This window comes from Meleagris gallopavo, chromosome 1 (genome assembly GCF_000146605.3).
Source record: "Meleagris gallopavo isolate NT-WF06-2002-E0010 breed Aviagen turkey brand Nicholas breeding stock chromosome 1, Turkey_5.1, whole genome shotgun sequence".
NCBI classification, from domain to species: domain Eukaryota; kingdom Metazoa; phylum Chordata; class Aves; order Galliformes; family Phasianidae; genus Meleagris; species Meleagris gallopavo.
In genome coordinates, this window is record NC_015011.2 from 177,197,788 (window position 1) to 177,205,977 (window position 8,190).

Below are 8,190 nucleotides of genomic sequence, written 5' to 3' on the forward strand. Positions count from 1 at the left end.
CCTGACAGGATGGCAGATAGCAGATCTGGATCCTCATTTTGTCAGCTCCATGTTTCAAGGTAGGAGCAGAAACTCCCCCAGTGAGCCCTGCTGATCTGTGTTAGCACCCAGAAGGGACAGCGGAGCTGAGCGTGGCAGGGCATGGAGTGTCTTGGAGTCTTACTCAGCACTTCCTTCTCCTTGCAAACCCACTGCTGACTCCCCAGACACTGCTGGCACGCCTATTGGTGAGTAGACGCTCCAGAGGCCAGTGCCATGAGCCCCCAAGAAGAAGCAGCATGGCCATGGGCAAAGCTGTTGGCTGCTCCTTGCCCGCCAGGGCAGAGCCAAGCTGCTTCCCTCTGCTCTTGCTGCAGAAGTGACCCTGCTTCTCCTTGCTCTCGCTCAGATGGTGGCAGGGAGCCCTGTTGCAGGCAGCAAACTCCAACTTGCTGCCTTACTGCTGATGCAAAACCTCCACAGGAGGTTCCACAGAGCTGTGGGGGCCATGTGGGCTGCTGAGATCCCCCTGCTGCTGCAGTGTCTCCAAGGTAAAGCGCTGGTGGGGAGGGAGAGGCCGAGGCAGGGAAGGAGAGGGGAGTGAAAATGCAGCTCTATAGCATGGCAGAGGGGAAGCGTTTCCTGCAGTCTGGTGCTTGCTCTGCTGCTGTTTCCATTCCAGGGAGACAGCGCTGAGGCCCAGGGACCTTTCTCCCCGGGGATCTGCCCATTCCAGAACACGGATGGGCCCTTCATGTCCCCTCAGACAGCAGTCGTGGAGCAGTTAGTTTGGTGTTCCTGTGGGGACACTGTTTGAGGGCAGGGACACTGTGGAAGGGGTGCGGGTCCCAGCTTGGCAGTGTCGAGTGCCCAGGCCAAGCCAGGTTTGCAGCAGCTCTTCTTTTGTGGCCTGATCCCAAGGTAAAGGTCTTTTGCTTCCTATTGCTGTGCAGGGAAAGATGAGAGCTTCCTGGACCTTGCAGAGTGGGAGTGCCGTCTGCTAAAGGTACAGCACTGCTGGGAGGCGCGGTGCAGAGAAATGCTTGTCTGCCTCAAGGAGCCCTGCTCCCATATGAGCTGCGGGGCAGGAACAGCCTCTCAAATGCTGCAGCAGAGCAGCTGCACGCCTTTGTGGCACTGCCTGCTCCTCTCTGTCCCAAGCCCAGGGGGGACTTAGGAGAAGAGAGGCAGGCGGCTTTAATGGAGGGAATGCTGGGGCAGCTGGGAGAGAGACTGTTCTTCCAGGCACTCTCCCCAGAAGTCTGCAGCAACTTGGGAGTGAGGCGAGAGGCAAAGGGCAAGGGAACACTGGCTTCTCCTGTTCTCCAACAGTTCCTGAGGGCGTCACTGGACACCATCAAGGATGAGGCCTGGATCGAGGCCCTGAGCTGCGAGCTGAGCCGGTGGCAGCTCTGGAGAAAAGGTGGGCTCCCCCTGGCTCTAGCCAGAGGTTCAGCTGCAGGTGCCCAACTGGGGCTGGAGCTGTGGCTGGTGCTCTGCCCCCCTGGGCTGCTCATGTTGCTTGCCTGGTCCATGCCCCCCAGAGAGCCTTTCCCTGCAGTCTGGCTGGAGGCTGGCTAAAGCTCGGCCCTGCAGCTGCTCTCAGTGACTCCCAGGAAGTGAGTCCTTCCCACCTGGCCCTCTCCCAGCAGGTCAGGCTGCTGCCACATCTCAGCTTCTTCCTTCCCTTCCCATGCAGGCTTTCCTGTACAAGGCTCTGGGGACAGCACTGGGAGCTTGTAAGGGAGTCCTCCACATCCAAGGGAAGCTGCTGCAGCACTTGGAGGAAGCAAATGCGGAGGAGCCATCTGAGGCCCAGGTGAGCTCTCCTCTCCTCCGGCTTCTGTGAGCATCCCTGCTCTGTCCCTGGGGCAGAGGGCTTCTCCTGGCCCTGCTCCGGGCCTTTTGATCTCCTCACTGCTGCCATTTCCTTCAGGCAAGGACCGGCCCGGTCACTGTGGTGGCAGCGCCAGTAGGTTCAGGCCTGCGCCAACTGTTCTTTGTTCTTTTGTGCAGGAAATAATCTCTCTTCTCAGCCATGCTGCTGAGGGCAACTTCCACCCTGTCCTGGACACACTCACCATGTTTGCGTCCAGGCTGTGCAAAGGCCGGAATGCGAGGATTTCCAGACGCAAGAAGGTAAAGTGCTACGGGTTTCTATCTTGGCATTCTTCTGCCTTATTTTCACAGCAGCTCCTGCCTTGGGAGCTCAGGTGCATCGCGGGGCACTGGGGGCTGTTGAGTGAGTGTCTCAAGGCATTTCTCCCCACACAGATGGAGCTGGACAGCACGAGAGCTCATGCCACATGCAGTGCTCTCATGCTCACTCATGGCAGCTTGGCACTGCATGCCTCCAAGGAACAGCTGCTTGTCCACCTGGAGGGAGACATCGTGGGCAACATCCTGATGCTCTACAGCTGCAGCTGCCGGGTGAGAACTTGAAGCGTGCCAGAGTGTCTGAACACCCGGTGCAGCTTCTCCACATGGGGGAATGCTGAGATAGGCCTTTTCTTTTCAAAGCTCCCTTGGGGGACCGTCTGTGCCCAGATGAAGATCCAAGCCTTCCCTTAGCATTGCCCACATGTGTCCCCCTTGCAGCCTTCAGCCCTTCCCACAATTCAAAGAATGTTCTTCTCTCTTGGGCCTCAGGACTTGCAGAACAACCTTGCGCTGGTGCAGAGCATCACTGACTTCAGCTCAGCCTTGCAAGCTGTGGATGACTCTGCCTGCTTTAACTCCTCCTTGAAGAGCAAGCTTCTGGAGATCCTGATGGTGAGTGCCTAGAGACAGGGCTATCTGCAGCAGAGTTCCGGGCTGTGCCACAGGGCTCGCTTCCCTGGAGGCATACAGGTCTCCCTCAGCCACGTCTCCAGCTGGTGGGGACCTTGCGTGCTGGCAGGCAGCAGCTGGGCAGTGGGCTAGGTTGCACAAGCCATGGAGATGCTGCACCCTGCAGTGCTACCGTGGGAAATGTGGGAGTGATGGGGCTGGTGTGTGGCAGTTGTGTCTGTCTCTGGGCCAGACAGAACAGCTGTCGTGTGCCCCTTGCCCACTTTGACACTGTCTCTCTGGGACTTGCAGGAGTTGTTGAAGAAGTACTACTTAGGCATCCCTGTCTCCCCAGTGCCCTTTAAGGTGGTTCTGGCCCTGGAGCAGTTGAGGTAAGGTCTGGGGTTGCAAGGCAGGATGGTGGTCCCCATTTTGGGTAGCTGCCAGAGACCTGGAGGGGGTTGGGGGTGAGGAGCCACAACTACAGGAGGGATGGCTGGGCTGTTGTGCCCAGAGAAGCTGAGATTCTGGGCAGGGAGAAAGGCCCTGATGCTTCTGTCCCCTGTCAGGGAAGAGAAGGGAGACCTGGGGTCTCCTTCCCTTCAGAGCGGGAGGTGGTTCACTGCTGCCGGGGAGGAGTGGGTGCTGCTGGAACTGAAGACAGTGCTCAGCAGCATGAGCTGGGAGTGCTGGCTTCGTAGCTGTGGATTAGGAGAAACTCAGATGTTGTCTGAACCAGTCTGGAGAGCATTGGTAAAGGCTCTTTCTGCTTTCTCCTTTTTTCCTCCTGTGAGCAAGCTGAAGCCCTCTTTAGAAAGCAAGGATATGCGTGAAATATTGGTTCTGTGCTGCAAGAACATTGTGACGCACCCTTCAGCGGAGATGATGCTGAAGATCAGAAAGTCACAGCAAGAAGCTCAGTACCTGCAGGTAACCTGCTGTAACTTTCCCGGCCACCTGTTGGTCAGAACCCTACCTCAGCACACACGACCTATGATCTGGCAGCAGCCATGATGCCACACCTCAATCCCCTCTTCTGCTTTCAGCTTCAGCAAACATCATTGAAATCTTTGGGCTGGCTCATGGAGGTCCTGCTCAAGACAGAGCCCACCCGTGGCTTTTTTCAGAACATAGTCCATGTGAGTATGTGCGGGGCAAGGGAGAAAGCATGGTAAGTGTCAATAGCGGGGACAGAGATCTGGGGACTGAGAGGAGAGTCAGAGGGGGAGAAATCTCCTGCTGACATGCCAGCTCACTGCGAGCTCAAAAATGGGCAGAGAAATGGGCCCTGCAGGGGGAAAGGCAGGAGCCAGCCCTGGCAAGCCACAGCCGAGGAAAAGCTCCTGGGTTAGGAGGCAGGAGTGTCTGCAGAGAGCCGGGGTAGCAGTGCTGGTGCTCAGTGAGGTGGGGGGCCATGTAGAACCAGGGCAGGCCCTGAGGAAAAGTGTCAGGAAAGGAGGGACAGGGAGAGGAGTGGCAGGAAGGGAAAGAAAAGACGTCCTCAGTGAGTCAGATGCTCTGCCACAGGTCCTGCAGAGATCTATGACATCAGACAACGTGTGGGAGCACAAGAGGGCCCTGCAGACCTGCTCCCAGCTGCTGGCTGTTTGTGAAGAGCTTCAAGTGAGTAAAAAGCCCCGCCACATGCCCCCTGCTACCTCCCCAGTGCCCCTGAGCTGGAAGGCGAGCTCCACTCAGCTGTGCATGTTGTATCACGGCATGGGGAAAGCACAGGTGGGAGAAGCTGGGGCCGCCTACAGCTTTGTTCCTGCCTCTCACCCCTGCAGAGAGGAGATGCCTGCGAGCAGTTTGGCTCCCTGGTGGGATTGCTGGCACCTCTGACGTGTGACCCCATGCCCACATCCCGCCAGTTGGCCGTCACCTGTCTGAGCTCCCTTCTCCAAATCCAAGGTGAGTAGAGCAGGCGTGCGCCAGCTCTCTGCCTTCCTCTGCAGCACTACCAGAGTCCCACATCTGGGCCCTGTTTACAGGAGGGATAGGCACCATGCACAGCTCTTTTCTTGTTCCCACCCTGTCCTCGTCTCTCTTCCCCTTGGAAAGCAGTTCCATTTCCAGAAGCATGACTTCCCTTTTCTCCCTGTGCTCTTTCCAGCCAAAGCAGCCAACAGAGACATCGAGACAGGAGACATCGGGAGCCTATGTGAGGAGCTGCATGCCTACAGCACCATCTGTCAGCTCCAGACTTGTCCAAAATGGCAAGGGTAAGTGGACCCAAAAAGCGGTGGTGGGATCTCAGTGCATGGGCTTCTACACGACCCTGTGCTGCTCCCAGCCTCTCACACCATTTCCAGAGTGAGCTGTCACCCTGAGACTGCTTTTCTCAGCAAGTAGCAAGAGGCTCTGAGCCATGTCTGCCTTCAGGCGCCCAGTGAAGGAGCTGACTCCATGATCTGTGTTTGTGTGTGACTGTGTGTCTTTGTGTGCATGTGTGACTGTGGCTTCTGGGAGGTAGGCTTTGCATGTAAGCAAACACCATGGGTGGAGAAGCTGAGAGAAGGCTCAACCACCTTCTGTATAAATAGCAGGGTACAGAGCAGGAACGTTGTGATTGCTGCCTGAATGATGGCAAGCTGCTGAACTAAGAATGCCCTCAAGACTGCTTTATGTTTTGAAGAGCTGCTGCAGAGCAGTGATGGGATCTCTCTTGCTTCTCATTTCTCTGCAGATTGTGTGCAGAAATTTCCCTCTAGAACGCACCATCGACTTCATGATGGCCATCAAGGAGACCTTCCGGAGAGCCAAAGGAGTGCGTGTGCGTGCTGCTGGGAAGTGGATGACCACCCTTCTGCAGATGTATGGAAAGGACATCTGTCGGGACGTAAGAGACTTTCTTCCACGTATCTTGGACTTTTGTTAGCTGTTGCACTATGCCTTGTGCTGTTTTCCTCTTGTGCCAAAGAAGCACAGCCTGAGCGCAGAGCCAGGGCATGGACAGGGTGGCTGGCAGGAAATTTAGGCTTAGGCCTTGGCAGCATGTCAAGGGAGCGGGCACTGCTCATGTGCTGAATGTCCATGGTTACTCCCTGCAGAGTCAAGGATGCAGCAGGTCATTCTTTCTCCCCTTCTTCTTTCAGGTGCCTCCAATCCTCTACATCCTGCACAGCTGCACATCATCTGTGCAGCAGAGCACGTTCATGCCCTTCCTGTGCCAGGCGGTGGTCATCCTCATGCACATCCTCACGCGCTGTCACACAGAGGTCATGATCGACAACTTCTCCCGGCTGCTTGGGCCCACAGACAGGTACTGGCACTCCTGCTTTTGCTGTAGCTGCGGTCACAGTTGTTGCTTGCCTCGGCCAGAGGGATCCAGGGAGAAAGCAGCTTTTCTTTTTTCCTCTCAAAGTCTGTTTGAGGCGAAAATTACTCAAGATGTGACTCTCCTTTTTCTAGTGAGACATGGAAGAGAATAAGAGAGTTTTCTCTTCAATGGTAGAGCTGGTAGAAGAAAGAAAAGAAGAAGGAGAAGGAGAAGGAAAGAGAAGGGAAAAAAAGAGAAGGAACAGAAAAGAGAGGAGAGGAGAGGAGAAAAAGAAAAGAGAAAATGAGACTAAAAAAATTGTATTATTTAATTAAAAAAAAATAAAAGCCAAAATCCTGGCTAAGATGTGAAAAGAGTATTTTTGTACCAAGTCTTAGTAGCTGCTCTCTCTTCTCCATACCAGTTACAGAATCACAGAATCACTGAATGTCAGGGATTGGAAGGAACCTCAAAAGCTTATCTAGTCCAATCCCCCCACCTTAGCAGGAACACCTAGATTAGGTCATAAAGGAATGTGTCCAGGCAAATTTTGAATGTCTTCAGAGAAGGAGACCCCACAACCTCTCTGGGCAGCCCTCTCCAGTGCTCTGTTACCCTCACTATGAAGAAGTTTTTTCTCATATTTATGTGGAATCTCCTATGTTACTGCTTGTACCCATTGCCCTTGTCCTGTCACTGGATGTCACTGAGAAGACCCTGGCTCCATCCTCCTGACACACACCCTTTACATATTTATAAATGTTAATGAGGTCATCACCTCTCATCTCCTCTAAGCTAAGGAGACCCAGGTCCCTCAGCCTTTCCTCATAAGGGAGATGCTCCAGTCCCTTCATCATCTTTGTGGCTCTCCACTGGACTCTCTTAAGCAGTTCCCTGTCCTTCTTGAACAGAGGGGCCCAGAACTGGACACAATACTCCAGATGCGGTCTCACCAGGGCAGAGTAGAAGAGGAGGAGAACCTCTTTCGATCTACTAACCACGCCCCTTCTAGTATGCCCCAGGATGCCATTGGCCCTCTTGGCCACAAGGGCACAGTGCTGGCTCATGGTCACCCTGCTGTTCACCAGGACCGCCAGGTCCCTTTCCCCTGTGCTGCTCTCCAACAGGCCAGTCTCCAACCTATACTGGTACCTGGGGTTGTTCTTGCCCAGATACAACTCTCTATGCTTGCCCTTGTTATATTTCATTCAATTTCTCCCCACCCAACTCTCCAGCCTTTTTAGGTCTCGCTGGGTGGCAGCACAGCCTTCAGGTGTGTCAGCCACTCCTCCCAGTTTTGTGTCATCAGCAAGCTTGCCAGCAGTGCGCTCTACTCCCTCATCCAAGTCATTGATGAATATATTGAATAGCACTGGTCCCAGTACTGACCCTTGAGGGACTCCGCTAGATACAGGCCTTCAACTAAACTCACCCTGTCCCAATGACCACAACCCTCTGGCTTCTTTCCTTCAGCCAGTCCACCTCACTACTCAATCAGTTGTCCAGATCACGTTTCCTCAGTTTAGCTGGGAGGGTGCTGTGGGAGAAGTGTCAAATGCTCTACTAAAATCAAGACAGGCCAAATCCACTGCTTTACCATCATCTATCCACCTGGTTACGTCTTCATAAGAGGCTATCAGGTTGGTCAAGCATGACTTCCTCTTGGTGAAGCCATGTTGTCTGCTTCCTATTGACCCTCTTATCCTTGAAATGCCTAGAGGCAGCGCCAAGGATAAGTTTTTCCATCACCTTTCCAGGGACGGAGGTGACGCTGATCAGTCTATAATTACCCAGGTCCTCCTTCTTGCCCTTTTTGAAGACTGGAGTCACATTTGTTTTCCTCCAGTCTTCAGGCACCTCTCTTGTTCCCCACAACTTACCAAAGACCATAGAGAGTGGCCGTGGCCCAGCAATGACTTCCACCAGCTCCCTCAGCACCCATGGTGCATCCCAGATTAATTGCTCCTTAACCCAGTCCACATCAATTGAGGCAAACTCCTTGATCCGGACTGCCTCTGGGGCCTCAGGGATACAGGGCTTCTCAGGACAGCCTCCAACAGCATAGGCAGAGACAGAGAAGGCATTCAGTAACACCGCCTTCTCTGTGTCTTCTGTCACCGGGGCAGTCGTGTGTGCGTGTACACCTGCATGCATGCACATGTGCACACCTGTTTGCGTGACTG

At 54.4% G+C, this 8,190-nt stretch overlaps 1 pseudogene; it reads left to right on the plus strand.

Moving 5' to 3' along the window:
* Positions 1 to 6,278, plus strand: part of LOC104917595 — a 6,794-nt pseudogene extending 516 nt beyond the window's left edge.
* Positions 6,279 to 8,190: the final 1,912 nt, after the last annotated feature.